The following is a 26,448-nucleotide window of genomic DNA, read 5'->3' as shown; positions in this document are numbered from 1 at the left end:
GGGAGGAGGAAATATTCACATCTGGAGGTCATTTAAATTTGAAGAATTTCTTTGGAAGTTTCTCCTTTTGAAATCTAATCTATGGGTATGTCTATCCAAATGAACTTTTTGAGCACTGTGACTCATAAAAAAAAACTTGGCAAGGGGGAGAACCAAGCTGCTAAGAACAGCCTGACATAAAACCAATGCATCCAGTTCAAAGTCATGGATAGCACAAATAAGACGACCTCCTGAGGATGTCATTCAGGGAATTTTTGGAGTCAGTGTTCCTTCACTGAATCCTAACTTATTCAATACTGTTAAGTCTAGCAGATTGCTTTACGTATGCTAATCTCCTACAGGAGAATAATGTCCTCATTATCAGGTATGCATAGGATCATCAGGTATGCATAGGATCATCCATCCTTTATAAGGTAGGTAAAATGAGGAGCCAGATTGTTGGGGGCAATAAGTTGACTTTGTATATAATATACAAAAGGATGAAGACTATTGTTTGACATAGTGTAAGCCACCCTGAGTCTTCGGAGAAGGGCGGGATATAAATGCAAATTTTAAAAAAAATTTAAAAAATTAAATCTCACAAGTAATTTCTCTGTATTGGTTCAATAACCAAAATGCTTCCCTACATGATGAAATTGGGACTACGGAAAAGAAATGTCTTTTAGTGGGAGATGGCTTCATCTTCTTTCTTTTTATGGAGTACATGTGTTAAACCAAACAAAGCCAATAACTATTGTAAGAATTGGCTGCAATCCTATATCTATTCTCTTTGGAATAAGAGCAACCGAACTGGATGAGACTGTAATGTTAGAAGATAATTTTATCTTGGAAAGATTTTTCCACAGATGTAAAACACTAAACATCATTAGCATTAACTTGGAGCTCATTATTTCAAAATAGGGACATGTCTGTCTCTGCAGTTAACCAGATGAAGGGAGGCAGGATATTTTAAGAGTGTTGATTAGCTGATAAATTGCCAGTGGTGTGTATCACTAGCATTCCTTGAGAATCTGCTGATGAATGATTAAAGCTGGTTTGGTCAGATATGTCCACTAGGTGTGGTCGTAAAAAGTCAAAATGGTGGTAATGAATGTAACTGAAGTTCTGTTTGTTAGTTTTTGTTTGTGTGCATTGAAAGACTGACAGGTCCCAGTATAAATGGCAATGAAAAAAAGGGCCAAATAATTACAAAAATTATTTCAAAATTATTTTGCTTTATGGCATACAGATATGGATATTATAAACTACAACTTTTTCTTCTGCGTAAAACCATTTTGTAAAAGCAGCTTATAATGTCATGTGAAAATAACAATACAAGCAACAGATATAACATTAAACAAAATAAAATAAATGTTGTAGTATATTAGAAGTGTTATCTCAAGACTAGGACAAAATACCAGGTGAGTGTCTCAGAGGTCATGTAATGAAGAAAACCTTCAATTAAAATCTGAAAACAGGATGTGCAAACCCATTACTTAACTACTGCACAATATTGACCAAGCTGCTTTAACTACTTTGTAAAGTATCATTTGTTTTAAAAGCTATCATTCAAATTATTCTTCACCATATTTTTATTTTAAATGTCTCAGTTTAGGCCTGTGGATTTCTAAGGGTGATGGGTTAACTTTTATTCAGAAACTTGGACATGGCCTCTCCAAACTGGGTCACTTAAAGTTTTAAATAGTGACATCAATTTATAAGGATGAACAATTGTCGTAACAGTCAAAATGGATTCAGACATGTAACATGTGAGCTGGAAGATACTTGAAAGGTCATCAAGTCCAATCACAACTTAATTGCATTAAAGGTCTCTTTGTTGCTCATCATTTATGTTCCACTGATTTCAAGAGGAACAAAGTACAACTACTTTACCCTAAATCTACTGATTTACCCTGGTCCAGGAAGAATTTACATTGAATAATCAACAGAGAGTATAAATGGTGTATGTAGTTTTAGGAAGTAGTTTGAGAATATTATGGGGCTATAACTTTAGAGAGGTCTAGACAATACTAATTATCTAGACCAATCTAGACTGGAGTTTGATTTCAGATGAGGAACATAAAACAGAAAACTCACAGTTTTGATTTCTTTTCTGGACTCCTTCAAAAAATTGAATACATGAAGCCATTGGGAGAGATTAGTCATTTGTTTAGGGTAAGATAGCATCTATATGGTGATGGTATTCCATTATTCATCTGTATCCTGTTATCAGTGAGAGATGCAGTGGAAACTTTGATTTGGTGCCTGAGGACTGTAAGGACAGATGTTGGACAGAGTAAAACACACTGATTCAATCCAAGCAAGATGGAGTTGCTTTTAATTAAGAAACCTATTGGTTCTAGGATTGTACCAATTTTGATTCTTGATGGGGCCATACTTTCCAGAAAGAAGGCTTGCAACTTGAGACTTTCCTGTATTCTGGGCTCTTGTGTAAAGAGCAGGTGGAAACAAGATTCCCTGAAGATAGGTACTTGTGTCTTGCCATCTTTCAGTTTCATTACTACAATCAACTCAGAATGGGTTGCTAACTTTAGCTGGTGCAGAATGGAAAGGTCTACATCAGGGGTGTCAAACTCGCACCCCACGGGCCAGATGCATCACACACTGGCCATGCCCATGCCCAGTTTAGCGAAGAGAGGAAAAGTTGTGATACATCACATGACAATGCCATAAGGGCCTCTGGTGGTTCAACAGACTAAGTAGTCTGTTATTAACACAGCTGCTTGCAATTACTGCAAGTTCAAGTCCCACCAGGCCCAAGGTTGACTCAGCCTTCCATCCTTTATAAGGTAGGTAAAATGAGGACCCAGATTGTTGGGGGCAATAAAAGCTGACTTTGTATATAATATACAAATGGATGAAGACTATTGCTTAACACAATGTAAGCCGCCCTGAGTCTTCGGAGAAGGGCGGGATATAAATTCAAATTTTAAAAAAACCGATGTGAGTTTGACACCCCTGGTCTACATGCTTATTTGATAACCACAATACTGTTACATGCTATGTTACTTGCTATGAGAGCTGCACTAGTTATCAATATATTTGAAAGTGCAATTCAATATGCTGGTGACTACCAAAAGCCTAGGTAGCTGGTTGCACTAACTTAAGAGGTATGGCAGGAGGAGGCCCTGTAAAGGCTTCTTCTGTGGAAGTTCTCATCTCCTAATGGAACAACCTGTTGCCAGAAGGAAGGATGGCTTCCATGCTCATGGCCTTCTGGAAGCTGGTAAAAAAACTGATTCTCCTAGAGCGAAGGAACTCTGGCTGAGGAACTCTGGGAGTTGAAGTCCACAAGTCTTAAAGTTGCCAAGATTGGAGACCCCTGTCCTAGAGGATCTACAAGAGTTAGCTTTGAAGCCTTGGCACCTACATTAGTCAATGTATTAATGGAACTTTTAATTTATAGTATAATGATTTATTGACATTTATTATTGTTTCTTTATTGTTGTTTTTACTGTTTCTAAAGATTTGTAAACTACCTAAAGCAGGGGTCTCCAACCTTGGCATCTTTAAGCCTGGAGGACTTCAACTCCCAGAATTTCCCAGCCAGCTTTGCTGGCTGGGGGATTCTGGGAGTTGAAGTCCTCCAGGCTTAAAGTTGCCAAGGTTAGAGACCCCTGGCCTAAAGTGCCTCCAGAATGAGGGGTGGATAAAATCGTATGTATAAATATTTATTTATTTGCTTGATTTCTATAGCCGCCCTCTAAATAGTAAAATGGAGATCCGATGGCAGGATTGACAATGAATTTGAGTTTGGGAACAGAAGATAGGTCCTTACATTATGCATTGCATATATTTTTCTATCTGCGTGTGTTTATCTTATGTACATGATCTCATTTTCATGAATACAAATGTATAGAAGACACATTGTTTGCAAGGAGACTGGGCAACATTTTAATTGACCCATGGTTCGCAATTATATTCATACCCATCACATTATTCCCTTAGAGGAAACATAACATTGTGCAAAGTATAGAAAAGGAGTAAGAAATAGCAAGCCGAAGACATTAAAGACATGAGATTTTTTTAAAAATCAAAAAGGAAATATTGAAAAATCTAGTTTATGATATCCTGTTTACTTCCATAGATTTACTATGCTGAAAACCATCTTTTCTTTCACTACATCCTAGATCATTTTTTGTTTTGTTTTGTTTTATTTTATTCCAGAAGATCCTCCAGCCTTGCAATTCTCTATCTTTACTCAAAGATTCAGAAAGTTGTACATCTATATCAGTTTCAAATGCTAAAACGAGACCCTGGCAGCTGGCAAGGGGTTTGAAAACTTGTCATGTGATTCACTGCTGCATATTGAAAAGAAGAACAATTGTTAATATCTGACCACTTCTCCACCCACTGCAGTCAGGGAAAGAGAGGGACATGAGGGAAGCATTACGATCATTAAAGCAGGAACCTGAAAGTGCAAAAGGAGTTCTTGCAGGGTGTGTGCCGTGGGCCTTGAATGTCTCAGATATGAATCAAAGTTACAGCGGGAAAGAAAATCAACTACAATATGGGATAATTTTTTGCATTCTCGCTATGCTCATTTTCCAGCCAAATGATTGAATTGGCATGATTTTCGTCAAAAAGGAGCTATAATGCCTGAAGACTAACTAAATGGTCAATTTTCAAACTGAAAATTGTTCTTTTTGTTAAAGTAGTCAAAAGAAGAAAAGGAGGGGAGGGAAGGGAAAGGGAAAGGGAAAGGGAAAGGGAAAGGGAAATAGAATAGAATAGAATAGAATAGAATAGAATAGAATAGAATAGAATAGAATAGAATAGAATAGAATAGAATAGAATTTTTTATTGGCCAAGTGTGATTGGACACACAAGGAATTTGTCTTGGTGCATATGCTCTCAGTGTACATAAAAAAAAAGATACGTTCATCAAGGTACAACATTTACAACACAATTGATGGTCAATATATCAATATAAATCATAAGGATTGCCAGCAACAAGTTATAGTCATACAGTCATAAGTGGAAAGAGATTGGCGATGGGAACTATGAAACGATTAATAGTAGTGCAGATTCAGTAAATAGTCTGACAGTGTTGAGGGAATTATTTGTTTAGCAGAGTGATGGCCTTCGGGGAAAAAACTGTTCTTGTGTCTAGTTGTTCTGGTGTGCAGTGCTCTATAGCGTCGTTTTGAGGGTAGGAGTTGAAACAGTTTATGTCCAGGATGCGAGGGGTCTGTAAATATTTTCACAGCCCTCTTCTTGATTCGTGCAGTATACAGGTCCTCAATGGAAGGCAGAAAGGAAGGGAAGGGAAGGGAAATAGAATAGAATAGAATAGAATAGAATAGAATAGAATAGAATAGAATAGAATAGAATAGAATAGAATAGAATAGAATTTTTATTGGCCAAGTGTGATTGGACACACAAGGAATTTGTCTTGGTGCATATGCTCTCAGTGTACATAAAAAAAAGATACGTTCATCAAGGTACAACATTTACAACACAATTGATGATCAATATATCAATATAAATCATAAGGATTGCCAGCAACAAGTTATAGTCATACAGTCATAAGTGGAAAGAGATTGGCGATGGGAACTATGAAACGATTAATAGTAGTGCAGATTCAGTAAATAGTCTGACAGTGTTGAGGGAATTATTTATTTAGCAGAGTGATGGCCTTCGGGAAAAAACTGTTCTTGTGTCTAGTTGTTCTGGTGTGCAGTGCTCTATAGCGTCGTTTTGAGGGTAGGAGTTGAAACAGTTTATGTCCAGGATGCGAGGGGTCTGTAAATATTTTCACGGCCCTCTTCTTGATTCGTGCAGTATACAGGTCCTCAATGGAAGGCAGAAAGGAAGGGGAAGGGGAAGATTTGCCTAGAGCAATGATCATTCAATGGTAGAAAAGCATTCCTCACATCAGTAAATTTCACCAAGAAGAAATATAACTTTTTTTTTTACTTCATTCATTTAGTGGTTGGAACTGTAATTCATTTTCCATTGCTAAGCCTTTTGAGTTATCCTATTATTTCTTTTATCATTTTCTTTCAAAAAAAAAAAAAAACCTAAAGGAAAAATCCATTGCCTCAGTTGTGTGACTTGGTTAAATAAATACATTAAACAGAAAATGACAGAATGGTTGCAAAGTGTCTTTTTGCACAGTTGTACTAGAAACCATTTGCCTAGAAATACCCAAAGATTATGGCATTTCTTCTACTGTGTTGTCTAAATAATATTTGGAGGTGGAAATAGTGAAATCTACTATACGAACCATCTTCCCAGGTCTGACATTAAATTCCTATAATTTAATGTGAATTCTGAGGTACCCAATGGAGTAGAAAGACCAAATGGAACGGACAAACAAGTATCCAATTGACTAAGTCTATCCTATACTCTTTGGAATAAAGGCCTATTAAAATAAAGGGATTGGGACATCCAATTTCCATAACATATCACACACTCCTAGAGACATACAGGAGTGCCCATATCACATTTAGACAAATACTAGTTCTATGAGACTGAAACTCCACCCTTTTCGAGACTGCACCCATTGCCTGCAGCTTACTGTACCTTGCCAGCATGGGTGTGATAAATTGTAAATTAGTAGTTTATATTTCTGCACTTTTGTTGCAAGTTATTTGAACTTTAAACAAGAAAAGTATTCTGACAGATAAACTTGGGTGGAAGAAGCAAACTTTCCACCATTCTTTTGCCTTGGTGAAGATAAGATTATCTTGGTTTCCATTTTCAAACAAAAACTGTAATATGCAACAGCCAAGTTAAATTTCAGTGCCTGAGAAATGTACTTGGCATAAATATTTCTTGTAAATCTTTTCAATGTCAGAGAAAATCAGTCAAAGCCAGGATAGCCGGATACCTTCAAGCAACCACATGAATAACTGTTAAGACATAAACCAAAGAAAACTGCAGGACAACAAGATCAGGATGTGAGAGTGGATTCTAAAATCCTTTGCTCCTGTGGTATTCCCAAATATATATACCCGTATTTTTCAGAGTATAAGACGCACCTTTTTCCCCCAAAAAAGAGGGTGAAAATCTGGATGTATCTTATACTCCGAATGTAGCCCCGCCCAGCTTTCAAACAGAGGTTTCAGAGACTGAAAAAAGCATCAGAAACGAAGCTTCAAAAAAGAAGCCCCCAAACAGAGCTTCAGAGGCTTTTTTTCTGAAGCTCTGTTTTGGAAGCTTTCAGAGGCAGAAAAAAGTTTTTTCTGAAACAGAGTCTCAGAGGCAGAAAAAAAAGCAAAAAAAAAAAAGCAAGGCACAGAGCTCAACAACCAAGGAACCTGTTGCTAAAATTCACCTCTGGGAACAGCTGATTGGGGGTATTCCAGGAGGCCAATCCACCTGCCAATCAGCTTTTTTCTTATTTTCCTCCCCAAAAACTAAGATGCTTCTTATACTCCAGTGCGTCTTATACTCCGAAAAATACGGTGTGTGTGTGTGTGTGTGTGTGTGTGTGTGTGTGTGTGTGTGTGTATGTATATGTATATATACATATACATATATATAGGTCTTTGGTTGTTCGGGTTTTCTCCCGTGTAAAATTGGAAGTGTCTTGGCGACGTTTCGACGAAGTCTCATTCGTCATCTTCAGGCTTCAGCTTCGTGCTTCTGGGAGCAATAATATAATAATATTATATATTATATATGGGTCTTTGGTTATTCGGGTTTTCTCCCATGTAAAATTGGAAGTGTCTTGGCGACGTTTCGACGAAGTCTCATTCGTCATCTTCAGGCTTCAGCTTCATGCTTCTGGGAGCAATGTTGACGAATGAGATTTCGTCGAAACATCGCCAAGACACTTCCAATTTTACACGGGAGAAAACCCGAATAACCAAAGACCTACATACAAACACCCGCGAAAACCTCAGAAAACATATTTTTTATATATATATATATATATGTTTGCATGATTGCCACTGCCCCTCCAGACACAAGAAAGCAAGTACACTCTGTGAGCTTACTATTTTATATGATAAGAATATTGACTTTATAATCCACTGTATTGGAACAAAAGTACTTGACAAAACTAATGCCGTGTTCATATATTTGTACCCACTGCTATAATAGTTAGGGATGTCCCATAAAAAGGAGAACAGGAAAGTCTATCATAAATCCAAGGGTCTATTTTGGGATTCTCCCTGGAGATGAGGGTGTCGTACTCTACCAATGAATTTTATACTCTGATGTTTAAGGAATAAGAATTACAATTATGCTGACTGATTAAACTTCGCATTAACAAACTTCTGGAAGTTACTTATGGAAAGATAGGAAGGCAGGTAGATTCCTTAAGAGTAAGGAATGTATCTTGGAAATAGCCCCTCAGAACATAAGAAAAAAGTATGCAAGATTGAAAGCATGTGCATTTAGTGGGGTAGGGGTGCTCACACTGCACTATAATGCAGTCTTCTGACAAGGCCATGGGACCATCTGGGGCTATCACTTGTTATTCACAATGTCACAATGACAGCTGAATCAAGATAGTGAACATCCAGTGGAATTCTAGTCTATGTTGTTGTGCATGTGCGCTTGAAAGGAATGTTTTACAAAATCTTATATCTGGATTTTTTTAAAAAAACAGCATTTCTCAGGCTGTTTATGCAGGGAAGATTCAAATTCTCAATTTGGAAAGTGGATGAATTTCTGTTCTTAAATCTAATACAGGCAAAAGAGTTATTGTTTGACCAATTGGAAATGAGATCCGCCTTTTCCATTTCCTTTTCTATTGTCCCAACTCCTCTTATGCCTAGAGGGAGAACATATCAGAATAACAGAGTGGGAATGGTCCTTGGAGGTCTTCTAGTTCAATCCCTTGCTCAGGCAGGAGACCCCATATCATTTTAGATAAATGATTGTTCCGTCTTTTCTTAAAAGCTTCCAGCAATGGAGCATCTACAACTTCTGAAGGCAAGCCATTCCACTGGTTGGTTGGTCTAACTGTTAGGAAATTTTTCCTTAGTTTTAGGTTGTTTCTCTTCTTTGTTAGCTTCCATCCATTGCTTCTTGTCTTGCCTTCTGGTGATTTGGAAAATAGGTTTATTTATTAATACATGTATGCTAGAATGTTAAAACTAGCACTACCCTCATTAGAACTTCTTAGGACTTGCTCTTTCTATCTGCCCTTATGCATCAATTTCTTCTTTGCTTCCAGTTTATTCCCACCACATTCCTGAGTAAGAATGGAAATTATTGTCATTATTACACTATTCATTTTTGTTAGTTTTTAATTTTATTTCCTTGAGGATATCTTCAGGGGCTCAGGGAAGAAGATGCAAGAGATAAGAAGAGGAAGCTTCCCAGGTAAAAAATGAGTCCCCTTATAAAAAATGCTTGGTAGTGCCCAACGTTGCCAGTCTCTGCCTCCTACTTTAATCTTCATCTGTTTTATGACGTAAAGGTTATGTTATGTCATTCAGAGTGAAAGATGCACTATTTTTTAATATTTTGGGGGGAATGTCTGCTCTTATAAAATCTTTGCTATTGTTAGAGATCCTGGTGCCGTTTTCACTTCAGATTTCAATGGCTTGTGTTGAGCGAACTTCAACTTCAGCATTTATGTCTTTGCGCTTTCCACACCACATAAAGAAAGACTTGTATGTTCCTTTGAGGATTACATGCATGGTTGCCACTTCAGGGCTGCTGTTAATCTACTTTGGCATTCCTCACTTGTTCCAGGGGTCACTAGGGTGTGTTTCTGTTGAGACTAATAAAGAGGAAACTCTGGGTAGGGCAGAGGTAAATACCTGGTTGCTTGCACAAGAGAATAATATATTTTAGCAACTTTAATCCTGCTTTGGATCTTCTGCCTATTGTATTCAGAATGAAAGAACAATACTAAGTGTTCCATAGATGGTGGTACAATAAATTTCAAGTTTTCTGAGCTATGGGATAGCTTGATGCTCACCAATGGAAATTATTCCTTTTGTTAACAGATACAACTTTGTGCTGTTTTAAGAGGGTAATGGAATATTTGGCTGTAAATCAAGGGCAGCTATAGCATCAGGAAACAATGTAAGGCAGCCACATTAGAAATATTCTGAATAGTTGTCAGTTCCATCTCCCATATCTGGGTAGAAAAGAAAGAAAGAGAGAGCACAAGCTTCATATTTGAACAACAAACAATGTTGATGTTCTGTTTTGAGATGTGGAAATTTACCCTCCAAAGCCAATCTTAGTACATGGTTTAAGTAACTTTAGCATAGTCTTTAAATTTTTGCAAACAATTTTTGCAGGTGTGCAATTGGGCGTATGTGCCAAAGTAGGAAACTATCATTCACATTTATTTTAGTTGTTCAAGTGGGTGGACTTTCAACTGACGCTATCATCCCTTAGCACTGACAGTATTGATTAAGGCTAAGAATTAAGAATAAAGATTTTTTTAATGTTTTATCTTGTTGCTTTTTATTTGGTTGTAAGCTGCTTAGAATTGCCTCTAGATAAGATGGGCAGCATATAAATTTAATCAATCAATTAATCTCCAAGACTATTTGGATAATGATTGGAAAAATGATCTAGACCGTGTACTGTGAATATTTGATATTAATTGTGAAAGATTTCTGTATAAAGACAGCACCTGTGACATTTTTAAGGGCACTTCTACTAATTTTGGAAACTTCAAAGCCAAGCTGAAAACCTGAGAAGCTCACATGATTCTAGGCCAGGGGTTTCCAACCTTGGCAACTTTAAGACTTGTTGACTTCCACAAGTCTTAAAAGTTGCCAAGGTTGGAGACCCCTATTCTAGGCCAAGATGTGACTATTGGATTTTCACCCACTATGCCCTTATTTTCCTTCCAATGTACTTCTCAGAATACTCTCTTTTCAGATGATGTGAAATGTACAAAACTATTTGTTCCCCAATTCCTTCAGTCTCTGGAGTTCTTCAGAATGCAATCAAATACACTTAATAATAAGCAAAATATTGTGCTGATGAGCTGCTTGTCAGAAAGAGACCATCACTTCATGTCGGGTCTCCTCTGTCTTGTTCAGGAATATCTAATACAGGTAGTCCTCGACTTACAACACTTCATTTAATGGCCATGCAAAGTTACAATGGCACTGAAAAAAGAGATTTATAATCATTTTTCACACTTATGACCATTGCAGCATCCCCGTGATCACATGATCAAAATTCAGATGCTTGGCAACTGACTCATATTTGTGATAGTTGCAGTGACTGTGGTGTGTGTGTGTCATGTGATCCCCTTTTGTGACATCCTTGCAAGCAAAGTCAATGGGACGCCCGATTCATTTAACAGCTGCCTTACTGACTTAACAGCTGCAGTGATTCACTTAACAACTGTGGCAAGAAAGGTTGCAAAATGGGCAAAATTCACTTAACAAATGTCTCACATAGCAAGAGAAATTTGGGCTCAATTGTGGTCATAAGTTGAACACTAACTGCATTACCTCTTATTTGCCAGATACATTCTATTGCCTCTATTTCAGGGTCTCCAACCTTGGCAACTTTAAGACTTGTGGACTTCAACTCCCAGAGTTCCTCAGCCAGCTTTGCCAAGGTTGGAGACCCCTGCTCTATTTGGTACCTGGCTGTGATTGCTAAATTTTAGGGTTCTAACAGTAATCAAAGTAGATCTCACCCTTTCATTCCTCACAGGAAATATAGACATTAAGATCTGAAACATCTCCCAATTCTTCTCCGTCCTCATAAAAATGCAGCCTTCTCTCCTGGATGACATGGGAATTCAGGGAGCCAAAGAAACAGTTTCAGCTGCCATGGAAGAAATTAAAGCAAGAATTTTTTGCCATTATGGAGAGTTCTACTCTGCAGCCCATTTTAGTAATACTGAATTCAGGGAGAAGTATTTTCAATTGCTTGTTAAGCAAATATGAACTATGCATAATAATTCCCAGAAGTCTCTGCTTCCTTTTTTCTCTGGTGCTCCTAACTCAAAAATGACATGGGCCTGGAACAGCAAAGAAAGAAGGCATTTCCTTTTGGAAACTTTCTTGTGGCAAGGAAATGCAAAGAAATAATAACTGCATCAGGAACATTGTGTTACATGGAAAGCTTAGAGTTTGACAAAGATACAAAGAGAGAGCCATTGATTAATGTGCACGAAGACATATGAGTGCATGGGAATCTCTTCAGATGGATAGGTTAGTTCAAGGTAAGAGGGGTAGAGAGCACTTGAAATGAAGTGGCAATTATCACATGATGTGGTGAAGAGACACCAGTACAAGTTTCAGATTGCAGCTTGAGAAAAGGTGCCTTTTTTTTTTCTTCCAGGTTTACACATCAGCTCAGACTGCTGGCTTGTTTTAACAAATGAAGCCATAAAATCCGATGAATATAAGCTTGGTTGAAGCTATTCATTCTTGCTTTTTTTAGATAATTGTTCTCGCAGGTCTCAAAGGCAATGTTTTTCACTTTATGAAACTCTTCTTCCTCTGGAAGTTCACCCTCATTGTTGTTACTCTTTCCAAAGTCCTTCACTTTGTCTTGGAACAACTCTGCTCATCTTGCCTGCTGGTTGCACGTGGCAAGGCAGGAAAAGGCTGCACATAGCGATGTTCATGGGTGAAATTCCTCAGATTTCACTGCAGGGGAAGGAACAGCTAGCAACAGGTATTATCTTAAGAACTGCAGGAAGCCCCCCCCCTCCCCAGATTAAAAATATTCTTAATATTTGTTGGAAGAAATGTCCATCTGGGTTCAGTTCCAAGTGGGGAAAAAGACACTGGAAACATGGAGACTGCTTGGAAAGATGGTTTAATGGTGGACAGGATTACATGGTTTGAGTTCCTGAACAGAAAAAGGACGAGATACTGAGCGTGCCTTGGTTTTATGCTTTCTCTGAGCTTTGAACTTCCTGGGGCACAGGAAGAATGTCCTGATTGGTTGTCAGACTCCCAGACTCCCAGGGGGTGGGGGTCTTAACTAGCCTTGCTGGCTGATGTAATCTTCCCAGGTGCCATGTGGTGAGTTTCTAGATGGGTTGCTAGATGGGTCCTACTGTGTTGCAGATGATGGTCCATTGGCAAAGGTGGGGAGAATGAGTTTCATTGAATGAGCCCATTGACAAAGGTAGGGTGCTTTGTCCTTAAAACATGTTTCTCCATTTCTCATCCAGGGAAATATAATATTCTGCCCTTTTTAATATTTTCTAAAATATTTCATTCTTCTAGGAGAGGGGTGGGTGCTAACTTCCTACATATTAAAAAGAGGCAGAATAGTATATTTCCCCGAAAGGAGAAATGGAGAAAAAAAAAGTCTGAACAAAGGCAGAAAGCAGCCCCAGTCTTTCTTAATAGCCTCAAGCAAATGCCTCAAGTCTTTATAGATGGATATTTTGTACCTATTAAGAAACACTGGGCTAATCAATTCATAAACAAAACACCTTCAGCCCCCACAGTTGATGGTGTTAAATTCGGGCAATAACGAGGCAGAAGACCAGGATAGTGACAACAGCTCTTTACTATATGGTGAACCCAGCAGCTCGGGCTGGGAAAACCCTCTCTTTATATACAGTTTAGCCAGAGGCTTCATCCAATCAGCAACGTGCTTTTTTCCCGCTCAGTTTTCCCTCCACAACTTTTAAAGATACATTACACTCCTTCCCTCCCAGAGAACACTTTACCAATATTTACATAGAATTAACATCTTATTTTTCAACGTAATCACGCAAGTAGACTGGGCGTCTCCTGACTCTTTCGGACCTGCGCAATTCATTTTCTGGGAGTGAGTCGAGCTGACCGGAGGGACTGTTTGTTCCTCTCAGCTCCTCCTCTAGGCCATCCGGCCCTGGATTATTTGCAGAGTCGTCCCTGCTGTTTTCAGGAGGAACCGGTTGGCGTCGCTGGACTCCCTGGAACTCAGATAAGTCCCGCGTTTGCCCCGGGTTTGAGTCAGCTGTGGATTCAAACATGGGATAGTCAGGGCTTATTTCGTCTGATTCTGATTAACGGTTATGCGTTTCCTTATTTGGTCTATGTGGCGCTTCCACACCCGGCCATCCTCTATCTCTACTAGATATGATTTTGGTCCTGTTATCTCTAGGATTTTTCCTGCTAACCAGGTCGGGCCCTCGCTGTAGTTGTGTGCCCACACTAGGTCGCCTACTGCCATCCCTCTTGTTTTTCCGTGTGCCCCTTTGTAACCGTCTGGTGTGTAGTTTGGGTTTAAACGGTCTAGTGGGCACCTAAGCTTCCGACCCATTAATAGCTCTGCCGGGCTGCGGCCAGTTGTTACACAGGGGGTTCTGTGTTGGACTGCTAGGAATGTATCGATTTTTGTTTGCCAATCGCCTGGCCTGATTCTGGACAATGCTTCCTTTGCGCTCGAGCAAGCGTTCTGCAAGGCCGTTAAATCGCAGGGTGGAAAGGCGCCGAGAGGACATGTCGGATGCCCTCCTCTGCCAAGTACCCCTCAAACTGGGTTGCCGTGAATTGCGGGCCGTTATCGGAGACTAAAGTGTCGGGCAACCCGTGGGTTACAAATAGGTGCCGTAGGACTGAAATCACGACCTCGGCTGTCATGGATCTCATGAGGATGATTTCCAGCCATTTGGAGTAGGCATCGACTACTACCAGAAAGGTTTGGCCGTGGAAGGGGCCGGCAAAATCGATATGGATCTGTTGTTCCATATCGTGTTGTTCTTTGGAACCGGGGCCTTCCTGATGGCCCGTACCTTGCTTTCAGTGGGGTGAATCCCTTCCCTGTCTATCCGGTAACCCAGGAATTCCACAGATTCAACCCCGATCTGGCATTTGTTCAGTTTAACTTTGAGACCGGCAGACCGGAAAATGCCCAAAACTTTTCGCAGCCTTTCCCCTAATTCCTCTAGATTCTCAGCGGATACCAGTACATCGTCAAAGTATGGTACCACCCCTGGTAGTCCCTGCAATAGACGCTCCATTAGGTTCTGAAATAACCCTGGAGCCACACTAACCCCAAACTGTAACCGGGTACACTTAAAAGCCCCTCTGTGAGTCACAATTGTCTGCGCTTCGGCTGTGCTGTTATCTACAGGCAGCTGTTGATAGGCTTGGGTCAAGTCTAGCTTGGCAAAAACCTGCCCTTGCCCCATTGAATGCAGTAAGTGCTGTACCACCGGACGGGTAAGCACTCTTTGCAACGCTTTGTTAAGCGTTGCCTTATAGTCAGCGCAAATCCGGACCGACCCGTCCGGTTTGACTGGGGTGACTATAGGGGTCTCCCACTTAGCATGGTCAACTGGCACTAGAATTCCCTGGTTTACTAGTTTGTCCAGTTCCCGGTCAATCCTGGGCTTTAGGGCGAACGGGACCCTCCTAGCCTTTAAACGAATAGGGCAACTTGTGGGTCTAAGTTAAACGAGATAGGGGCCCCCGTGTACTTGCCCAGGCAGTCTCTGAATACGTCCCCAAATTCCTTCATGAGTGAGTCTTTGAGGTTGACTTCGTTTCTGAAGACTCCAGTCACTCCCATGCCCAATGCTCGGAACCAGTCCAGTCCCAACAAGCTTGGCAGGGTCCCCTCGACTATGGTGATGGGCAGAGTTTTCTTGTATTGTCCATACTCGGCGTGGACGGACGTTACCCCTCGAACAGGGATGCGATTCCTTGGTAGTCTTGTACCTTTAATTTCTGTGGTTGCAGCTTGCGCTTATGATGGCGGGTAAGGCTTTCACGAGTGTCCCAGGACATGATCGTGATCGATGAGCCGGTGTCCACCTCCAATCGGCACGGCACCCCCTCAATCTTTGTTTCCGTAAAGATTTTTTTTCTAGGCGTGTTGATGCGTGACCCACTCTCACGGTAGTCTGATTCAACTTCGCGCCTTTTTTGAGTTGACCAATCACGGGCCGCTTCGCCGTTCCCGCGCTCTGATTGGTCGGTTTGAATTTTTGGTGGGAAGGTTGGGGTGCTCGACAGGCCTGTGCTATGTGCCCCTTCCTTTCGCACCACCGACAAGTCGCATCCTTAAATTTGCATTGTTGTCGTTGGTGTTGCCCTCCACAACTCGCGCAGTCACCCCGGTCTTCTTTCTCTGGCCTCCCGGTGTGGAAGACTCCTTCCTCTTCCTCACCGTCCAACTCGGCCTGGACCTCTTCGTTGTGGACCGGGGTTGATTTCGCACCAGCCGTTGGTGCGACTGGCTTTTGTAGGGTTTCCGCCGCCTGGGTAGACATCTCATGAGCCCTGGCTTCGTCCAAGGCGTTTGCCAGCGTCAAGTTGCTTTTGGACAGCAGCCGCCGTCGCAAACGTATGTCCCTGACCCCACGAATGAGTTGCTCCAGCAATGCCTCTTCCAAGTCTCGGTACTCGCAATGGTTCGTGGCTTTCCTCAGGGCTGCCATGTATACGCTGATGGACTCGCCCTCTTGCTGCCTCGCTCCTGAATTCGAACCGTTGCACATACTTGGGCGGCGTTGGTGCATAATGGGCTTTCAATACGGTCTGTAGAGTCTGCCACGGCACCGACAGGGTTGGCTATTCGCCAACGATTCTGCGGTGTCGAAAACCTCTGGACCGCAGTGGCTCAGGAAATACGCCGCTTCCTGTTGTCTGAGACTCCTTGAGTTCGTTCGCCTCGAGGAAACACTCAAACGAGCCATGTATGACCCCATTTTCCTTAGCTGGGTCGAATGGCGCTGGCGGTGTGTAGCTGGACATCGCTGCTTTCCGCCTTGTTTGCTGGGTTCGCGTCTTCCTGGTGACTTCAGCTTTTTCCTGGCGCTCTTAGCCTCGAGATCCCATCCTCGCCGCCAGTGTTAGATTCGGGCAATAACGAGGCAGGAGACCAGGATAGTGACAACAGCTCTTTACTATATGGTGAACCCAGCAGCTGGGCTGGGAAAACCTCTCTTTATATACAGTTTAGCCAGAGGCTTCATCCAATCAGCAACGTGCTTTTTCCCGCTCAGTTTTCCTCCACAACTTTTAAAGATACATTACAGATGGGATTAAATTTGCATTGTTGTCGTTGGTGTTGCCCTCCACAACTCGCGCAGTCACCCCGGTCTTCTTTCTCCGGCCTCCCGGTGTGGAAGACTCCTTCCTCCTCCTCACCGTCCGACTCGGCCTGGACCTCTTCATTGTGGACCGGGGTTGATTTTGCACCAGCCGTTGGTGCGACCTGCTTTTGTAGGGTTTCCGCCGCTTGGGTAGACATCTCATGAGCCCTGGCTTCATCCAAGGCGTTTGCCAGCGTCAAGTTGCTTTTTAGACAGCAGCCGTCGCAAACGGATGTCCCTGACCCCACGAATGAGTTGCTCCAGCAATGCCTCTTCCAAGTCTCGGTACTCGCAATGGTTCGTGGCTTTCCTCAGGGCTGCCATGTATACGCTGATGGACTCGCCCTCTTGCTGCCTACGCTCCCTGAATTCGTACCGTTGCACATACTTGGACGGCGTTGGTGCATAATGGGCTTTCAATACGGTCTGTAGAGTCTGCCACGGCACCGATTGTACCGGCGTTGGCTCCGCCAACGATTCTGCGGTGTCGAAAACCTCTGGACCGCAGTGGCTCAGGAAATACGCTCGCTTCCTGTTGTCTGGGACTCCTTGGAGTTCGTTCGCCTCGAGGAAACACTCAAACGAGCCATGTATGACCCCATTTTCCTTAGCTGGGTCGAATGGCGCTGGCGGTGTGTAGCTGGACATCGCTGCTTTCCGCCCCTTGTTTGCTGGGTTCGCGTCTTCCTGGTGACTTCAGCTTTTTTCCTGGCGCTCTTAGCCTCGATATCCCATCCTCGTCGCCAGTGTTAAATTCGGGCAATAACGAGGCAGGAGACCAGGATAGTGACAACAGCTCTTTACTATATGGTGAACCCAGCAGCTTGGGCTGGGAAAACCCTCTCTTTATATACAGTTTAGCCAGAGGCTTCATCCAATCAGCAACGTGCTTTTTTCCCGCTCAGTTTTCCCTCCACAACTTTTAAAGATACATTACAGATGGGATTAAGAATTTGCATCCCCCACCCAAATTCTAAAGACAGGACATGGCCTTTAGGATATAATAGGATTAACCCACCATTCACTACATTGCACAACCCACTAGAGCAGGGGTGTCAAACTTGCAGCCTGCAGGGCCCGGATGCATCACACACTAGCCATGCCCACCCCCATTTTAGCAAAGGGGGGGAAAAGTCACAATACGTCATGTGACAACAACGTGACGCCACGAGCTTGATACCCCTGCCCTAGAGCAGGGGTCTCCAATCTTGGCATCTTTATGCCTGGTGGACTTCAACTCCCAGAATCCCCCTGCCAGCAAAGTTGGCTGAGAGTTGAAGTCCACCAGGCTTAAAGTTGCCAAGGTTGGAGACCCCTGCCCTAGAGCATCTCAATCACAAAATCCCAGAACCCTATAAAGATCCACCCATTCACCCAGCCAAGCAGTCAGCCACCCCAGAAACATGCTTCTGTAACTGAAGTGTCTGGCAACCAAATAAACCTTCTTTCCTTGCAGCCAGTCAGCCTTCATTTTATTTCCAGTATCTTTCTCCCAGCTTGGAACCGGACCGGGTTTTTCTTCCAACAAAATGTAAAAGAAGCCAAGGGTTCATCTTTTCCAGTATCCTGCTTCCCACAGCAGTCAGTTAGTTGCTTTGGGGAATCTCACACCACAAACAAGTCAAGAGTTTAATATCTCCTCCCACACACACCCGATAGCAACAGATATTCATGCTTCCTCTAAGCTGGAGATAATTCATACACATTATGATTAGTACCCATTGGTCTGCTAGCCAAATGCAATTTCTGCTGTTCTGATGTTGTCCTAATTTCCAAACCAAACGCCCTTAAAGCACGCCAGGGTCTTTCTTTGCCAACGACAGAAACCCTGAAATGCCTGTCATCTCAGAAGCATGATAGCCTATGGTCTCATAATGACTAGAATCATGGAATCCATTAAGAAAGCTAGAAAAAAATGACTTTCTGACATTTCAAAGCCCTTTTTCATTTCCAACCATGAGCAAATAGATGGAAAGAAATAAGAGAAAATGAAATCATTTTCTCTAGATACAAGCATACAAGTATGTGAGCCTTTGCTTTAGAGGAAATAGCATGTTGCAATTATCCCTGATGGTATTATAGAGTGCATGAAACAGGACCTTGATCATGTAAATAAAAGTCAGCTCTGCCACTGCTGCTACCAATGTATTCTGTAGTGCCTGACCAAAAAAACCCAAATCTCTATATGTTGCTGTGAAGTGCTCATTGGATTCATATTGACAGTAACTTATTGCAAAAGGCCAAAAATGAGAACATAGAATAACAGGGTTGGAAGGGATCTTGGAGGTCTTCTAGTCCAACCCCTTCTTAAGCAGGAGAGTCTATTCCATTCTGGACAAAAGATTATCTAATCTCTTCTTGAAAACCTCCAGTGATGGAGGTTTCTCACTCACAACTTCTGAAGGCAAGCCATTCTACCTATTAATAGTTCTCACTGACAGGAAATTTTTCCTTAATTTTAGGTTGGATCTCTTTTTTATTTTTATTATTTATTTATTTTGTCACAACAGTATATATAAGCATAAGCATGAAAATAACTATATAATATATAAGCATATATATGAACATAAGTGTGTAATAACTATATTAATTGGATATAATGAAAGGAAAGAATAGGACAGGAACGGTAGGCATGTTTGTGCTCTTATGCACGCCCCTTACAGACCTCTTAGGAATGGGGTGAGGTCAATAATAGACAGTTTTTGGTTAAAGCTTTGGGGATTTTGAGAAGAGACCACAGAGTCAGGTAGTGTGTTCCAAGTATTAATAACTCTGTTACAGAACTCATATTTTCTGCAATCAAGATTGAAGCGGTTAACATTAAGTTTAAATCTATTGTTTGCTCTTGTATTGTTGTGATTGAAGCTGAAGTAGTCTTTAACAGGAAGGACATTGCAATAGATGATTCTATGAGTTAAACACAGGTCCTGTCAAAGGCGGCAGAGTTCTAAGTTTTCTAAACCCAAGATTTCAAGTTTGGTGGCATAAGGTATTTTGTTGTATTCAGAGGAATGGAGAACTCTTCTTGTAAAATATTTCTGGACATGTTCAATTGTATTGATGTCTGAAATGTGGTACGGGTTCCAGACAGGCAAGCTGTATTCAAGAATTGGTCTAGCAAATGTTTTATAAGCTCTGATTAGCAGTGTAGTGTTTCTGGAGAAGAAGCTAGGTAAGATTAGGTTTACAACTCTTAAAGCCTTTTTTGCGATGTAGTTGCAGTGGGCTTTGGCACTTAGATCATTGGATAAACATTTGATAAACATCCACCTATTATTTCTTTTCCTTCCCTAAAGAGAATAGTTGACCTCCTCAAGTATTGGAGGACTGCTATGCTGTCAGCCCAATTATTCTTTTTGTTAGACTAGGCATATCTAGTTCTCACAACAGTTCACCCTACAGTTTGGCCTCCAGACCCCTTATCATCTTTATTGTTCTTTACTGCACTCTTTCTAAAGTCTCAGCATCTTTTTGTGTCATAGATAAGAGGAACAGAGACAACACTCACTACTTGCCAAAGGTGACAAATGAACTTCAAACTGCTGAAGGCAGAACTAGATAAGGGTGACTTTGCCATTAACTCATCAGATTTCTCAAAGGCAGGTAAGATCAGTTGAGAAGGGCAGCAATTATTGGGGACACATAGGAAGAAATGAATAATTTTCTTCTCCAAACAGGTCATTGACAAATGCAACCAAAACCACCTCTGAACTGTACCTCAGTTTGAATCCTATGAAGGGATGTCAAACTGGCGGCCCATGGGCCAGATGCGACACACGCAGCCCACACACACACCCCAGCTCCGCAAATGGAAAAAAACATCGCAAAACATCACATGATGGCAATGTGATATGGTGAGTTTGATACCCATGCTATAAAGGAAAGGTTGGAGACTTGAACAAAAATTCTCCAGGTAGGTTGAATCTAAATATGGCCTTGGTGGCAAATAATGAATTTATAGAACTTCCACTTACTTTCTGGTCTTCTAAGTATTGAATGATATTCAGCAGTTCCACAAGTGTTCTTCACCACTTGCATCTATTTGATAAGCCATAGAGTTTCACCCATAGAGTTTTTGGTTTTTCTCCATTATTTAAAGGGATAAGACTCATTAAGGGGAAGAAGGAATGTAATATCCTATCTTGATCTAGAATAGTTCATTTTTGAACTTCACTCTTTATTTATTTATTTATTTATTATTTATTAATCACATTTATATACCGCCCTATCTCCCGAGGGACTCAGGGCGGTTCACAGGCAAGTAAAAGACATATAAATGTATATTTATGTTGAACTGCTACAATTAGCAGGTATTGCTTCATATTCTGTGCTTCTTGGCTTTGTACTGTGTCATTCAAAACAAGCCATGATGACATCAAAATAATGACATATTACCATGATATTATCATCATACTAATTATTTCATTGATTACTTACATCATGTTTGTCCAGACATATATATTTCATAAATAAATAAATCTGATATAACTGTGTATATTGCATGATGTCTATTGCATGATGTCTATGACTTTACAATGATATTCGGTTGGCCATGGTGAGAAACGAGATTCGCTGCAGGTGAGCTTTTCATTTTATTAAAAAAAAATTCAAAAAAACTCCTTATTTTTCTCTTGCTGGTTCTTGCTTATCCAAAGAGCCATCAAAGTAACAAAATGGGAGGGTGCATCACTATTTCACAATTCTTTTTTAAACATATATGAGACAAGGATGGATCCTGCTGCAATTATCCCACTCTGCTCTTCATGTAACCAGCTTTGAGATAAAATGGCTTACATAGTATTTTCTTTTACATTATTACTAGGTTTACAATCCATAGTCACATGCACAAAGTTTTTATTTCTTTATTCTTTATTTGTCACAAATTGGTTCACCTTTAAAGTTATTGCAAGACTCTAACCAGTGGTGAAATCCTCCGCCAGTCACCACCGGTTCACTGCCTGTACTTGTGCGTTGCATGCCAGGCGCATGCTGCACATATGCAGTGCACGCCAGATGCATGCTGCGTGTGCACGCATGCACCATGCACACCAAATGTGTGCTTCATGCAGAAAAAGGAGCCGTTTGAAGGTAAGTAGAACAGCGGGGGGGAACAGCTGTGCTGTGGTATTTAGATTTGCTAGAAAGCAGGATTTCCTGCTTTCTAGCAAATGTAAATCATGCAGCACAGCTGATCGTCAGAAATACCAATTCGGACCAACCAGTAGCTTTTTTTTACTACCGATTCACCCAAACTGCGGTTCGCCTGAACCAGAGCAAACCGATAGCATTTCACCCCTACTCTAACTGTTGTGTCTTTGGTACCTACTACAACCTCTGAGCATTGTTGATCAGCTAAAAAGTGAGGACATGCATAATGAGCTGGATATAGCTCCCAGCCCTCCAAATTTGGCCCACTCCTATGAGTACAGTAGATGCATTCCATTCCTCAAGTGCCTGATTTAGCTATCACAGAGATTTAATCTTTAAAAAGCCACATCATCACCACTGCTTTGGCTGCATCACAGCTATCCCTCTTCAATATTTTTCCTGACAGCCCCTTCTCAAAATATCTTGCTGCCACAGTTGCAATGCAAACCTCCACCAGGGAGAAATCGGATTTTATCATCTCTCAGCTAAAGGTTTTTCTTTGTTCACCTAAGCAAATGAAAGTAGAGTGTTTCATGGAAGATCTCTCAGGTCCATTGATATGGGCAGGAAACAAAAAAAATAGCAGAGAGTTTTGGGTGCTCTTTTTTTGCCGATATGGTTCACCAGATCATTCTTATACTGTTCAACCATCATATTCTTAATTGTATTGTGGAGAAAATGTCCACTTTAAATAAGGAACCAAGGCATTTGAAGTTAGCTGCAACAAAGTATCTTTTTTTGGGACATACAGTTTCAGTGATGACTAGACTCCTGGACAAAAGAATGCTAAAGACCTCAGAACTAAGTAAGGTTGTGGGTTGTATACCCCAGAAATATTACATGGGAATGATAAAGAAAGCACTGTAAATCCTATTATGACATGTACAACCCAGAATATAATGCCTGATGATACTATAATATTATTTTACTAGGCTACTCCATCACCTCTACATTCTTCTCTACTAACAGGACTCTCACCTACCCTAATGATAATAATAATAATAATAATAATAATAATAATAATAATAATAATAATAATAATAATAATAATAATAATAATAATAATAATAATAATAATATTTTAATTTGTATACCGCCCTTCTCCCGAAGGACTCAGGGCGGTGAACAGGCAGATAAAATACAAATACACACAATAATTAAAAACATCCCTTAAAAAACTAATTTAAATGCCCAAATGTTAAAATTACATACTCCCCCATAAAATCACAAAACTTTAAAAACCCATCAAATAAAGATAAAAATCAGGCTAGTCCAGCCATACGAAATAAATAAGTTTTAAGTTCGCGGCGAAAGGTCCTAAGGTCAGGTAATTGTCGAAGTCCGAGGGGAAGTTCGTTCCACAGGGTCGGAGCCCCCCAGAGAAGGCCCTCCTCCTGGGGGCCGCCAGTCGACACTGTTTGGCTGACGGCACCCTGAGGAGTCCCTCTCTGTGGGAACGTACCGGACGATGGGAGATAGAGGCCGGCAGTAGACGGTCCCGTAGATAGCCCGGTCCTAAGCCATGGAGTGCTTTAAAGGTGGTAACCAATACCTTGAAGCGCACCCGGAAAACAACAGGTAGCCAGTGCAGTCTGCGCAGGATAGGTGTTATGTGGGAGCTCCGAACCGCTCCCTCAATAACCCGCGCAGCCGCGTTCTGAACTAGCTGAAGTCTCCGGGTGCTCTTCAAGGGGAGCCCCATGTAGAGAGCATTGCAGTAGTCCAGGCGAGAGGTAACGAGAGCATGAGTGACTGTGCATAAGGCATCCCGGTCCAGGAACTGGCGGATCAGGCGAACCTGATAAAAAGCTCTCCTGGAGATGGTCGTCAGATGGTCTTCAAAGGACAACCGACCATCCAGGAGCACGCCCAAGTTGCGTACCTTCTCCATCGGGGCCAATGATTCACCCCCGACAGACAGCCGCATCTGCAGCTGACTGTACCGAGGTGCCGGCATCCACAGCCACTCTGTCTTGGAGGGATTAAGTTTGAGCCTGTTCCTCCCCATCCAGACCCGTACGGCTTCCAGACACCGGGACAGCACTTCGACAGCTTCACTGGGGTGGCCCGGGGTGGAAAAGTACAGCTGAGTATCATCAGCGTACAGTTGGTATCTCACCCCAAAGCCACTGATGATCTCACCCAGCGGCTTCATATAGATGTTGAACAGGAGGGGTGAGAGAATCGACCCCTGCGGCACCCCACACATGAGGATAGATAGTGACACCATGTACTTTGGTATTTATTGTGCCCCTATACTGCCTCCTTTTACACCAAGGAAAAGGCAAAGGTCTGGTTTCTGTAATCTTTTTTTTTATTTCATTTTGTCACAACAGTATACACAAACATTGTCATAAAAAAATATCATGAAGAAAATATATATATATATAAGTAAAGAATATGCATCAGCTATATTAATTTGATATAATGAAGGTTACAATAGGACAGGAATGGTAGGCACTTTTGTGCTCTTATGCGCGCCCCTTATAGTCCTCTTAGGAATGTTAGAATCTGTCTCTTTTCTCTCCAGGCTCATCAATTGGCCTGCTCCTTTGTACGTCTGTGTCTTTCCTCATGCTTTCTTAGGCAGAGGTTTCTTAGGGCAGAGGTCATCATTCATGATAATCTCCACAACCGTTACTGTAATAGACAAAGCTTTTCTTTGCGGTACCAAATATCTCTTTCAGAAGGCCAACAGTATCAAGTATGCTGCATACACCTAAATTCATAGAAGCTCTGCCAAAAATTAAGTGACAAGAATCATGGTTCAACTTCACAAAATGGGTCAAAATACACTCCCTTTTCTTGAAACCATGTAGGAAAGCTTAGGAGAACCAAAAGTAATCATGTGGGGATTCTAGATAATCCAGCCTTGTTTTATTCTTAACAACTACACTCTTCTCTCCTTCCCTTACCCCAAATAACCAAGGACGTTATATCCACAGATGTCTGTTATCCAGAATTTTGAGGTCTGACTAGTCTTCTAATAACTCAAGAAATCAGCACACTGTTATCTTTTCAATGTTTGTTGAGATCCAGATCTTCTATAAAGCTTAATCCCAGATAAGTGTGCATGGAACTCTGCCCTCAAATTGATGCTTGTTTTCAGTTCTTTCCTTAGACATTTACTGCCACCTAATGGCTGAAAAAGGGGGGAAATGTTTTGCTAATTTCCTCATCATACAACCCCAGAAAACCAGAGTAAACGAACAAGCACCCATTTTGTTTCATCATGTAAATAAATGCTCTATCAGATAAATGTTGAAAGAATAAGGGCATTTTGAAAACCAATAAAATGTTTACAAAGTGAATCATACTCTTAAATAATAATTTGTAGAAAAAATGTTGAAATGCCTCTTTGCTGAAGGCACAAGAACAGGAAAAGCAAGTTTTTTTCTTGCCAATTAGCGATGTAATCCAGAAAATGTTTCTGAGTGTACTTTTTAAATTTTATTTGTTTAGAGAAAATGTATAAACAAACTCAAATAGAAAACAGATCAAGCAAATAAAAGGGTAGAGCAGATATTAGTAAACAAGGGATTTAAAAATGTCAACATGGTTATAGATTTCTGGTATACCATTAGTTAATTTTGACAAATGAGTTAATACATTTCTTTTAATGATTAAAAGTATTATTAAACTTTAAGCAAATATAAATAGCCATGATTAATACATTATAAATTATGAAGTAAAATTATAAGCTATGATAGATTGCATCCAAAGTGAGATTCTGTTCTGTTTTGAATATCCCATAGTATTACAATATCATCTCTATACATAGAAAAATACAAATTTTGTACAAATCCATAAAATAAGCTATTGTCCAAAAATGGTTTCCAATTTGAATTACATTTTACATCAGATTTAGTTTTAAGATACCAAGCTGTTTTGGACATTGAAGCATCTGATTCCACTCTTTTTGAGAAACCTATTGTCTCATATAAGAAGAAGTCACTTCATGGACAATGACTAAAATATATTTTAAATCACAAAGATTAAAAGAGGAGGCATAGGTCAGAATGCTTCTTAAATTAAAGTGGTTTTAAATATCGAAATGGGGAGAATACATGCTCAAATATCTCAACCATAATTGAAATATATTGTGTGGTTTGTATATGCCAGTTGGATCAGAGCACAGAAGGCCAGGTGATTTTAGTTTCCGCAAGAGGGATCTCAGATTATTCTGAAGAGCAGAGTTTTGGAAATCTGATGGTTTCTGGGAAATAATGTCCAACATATCAGAAAGGCAACAACAATAAAGTGTAGTTCCTGAATTTGACGCTTCTGAGGAAAAACTCTCAATCTGAAAATTGTGATGCAATTCCTAAGCCTATTTTATTATGCCATTTTTATCCCACTTT

The 26,448-nt window shown here is 40.8% G+C and overlaps 1 long non-coding RNA gene across 1 annotated transcript in view; it reads left to right on the top strand.

Moving 5' to 3' along the window:
* The first annotated feature begins 218 nt into the window (after window positions 1–218).
* The window catches only part of LOC131201905 (uncharacterized), a 47,427-nt gene continuing 21,197 nt past the window's right edge, over window positions 219–26,448 (top strand). Inside the window, exon 1 of the long non-coding RNA XR_009156032.1 lies at window positions 219–413. This is a non-coding gene — a long non-coding RNA (uncharacterized LOC131201905). The remainder of the gene's footprint in view (window positions 414–26,448) is intronic.

The sequence above is a fragment of the Ahaetulla prasina genome, chromosome 7 (assembly GCF_028640845.1).
Source record: "Ahaetulla prasina isolate Xishuangbanna chromosome 7, ASM2864084v1, whole genome shotgun sequence".
Classification (NCBI taxonomy): domain Eukaryota; kingdom Metazoa; phylum Chordata; class Lepidosauria; order Squamata; family Colubridae; genus Ahaetulla; species Ahaetulla prasina.
This window is presented reverse-complemented; position numbering and strand designations above follow the sequence as displayed.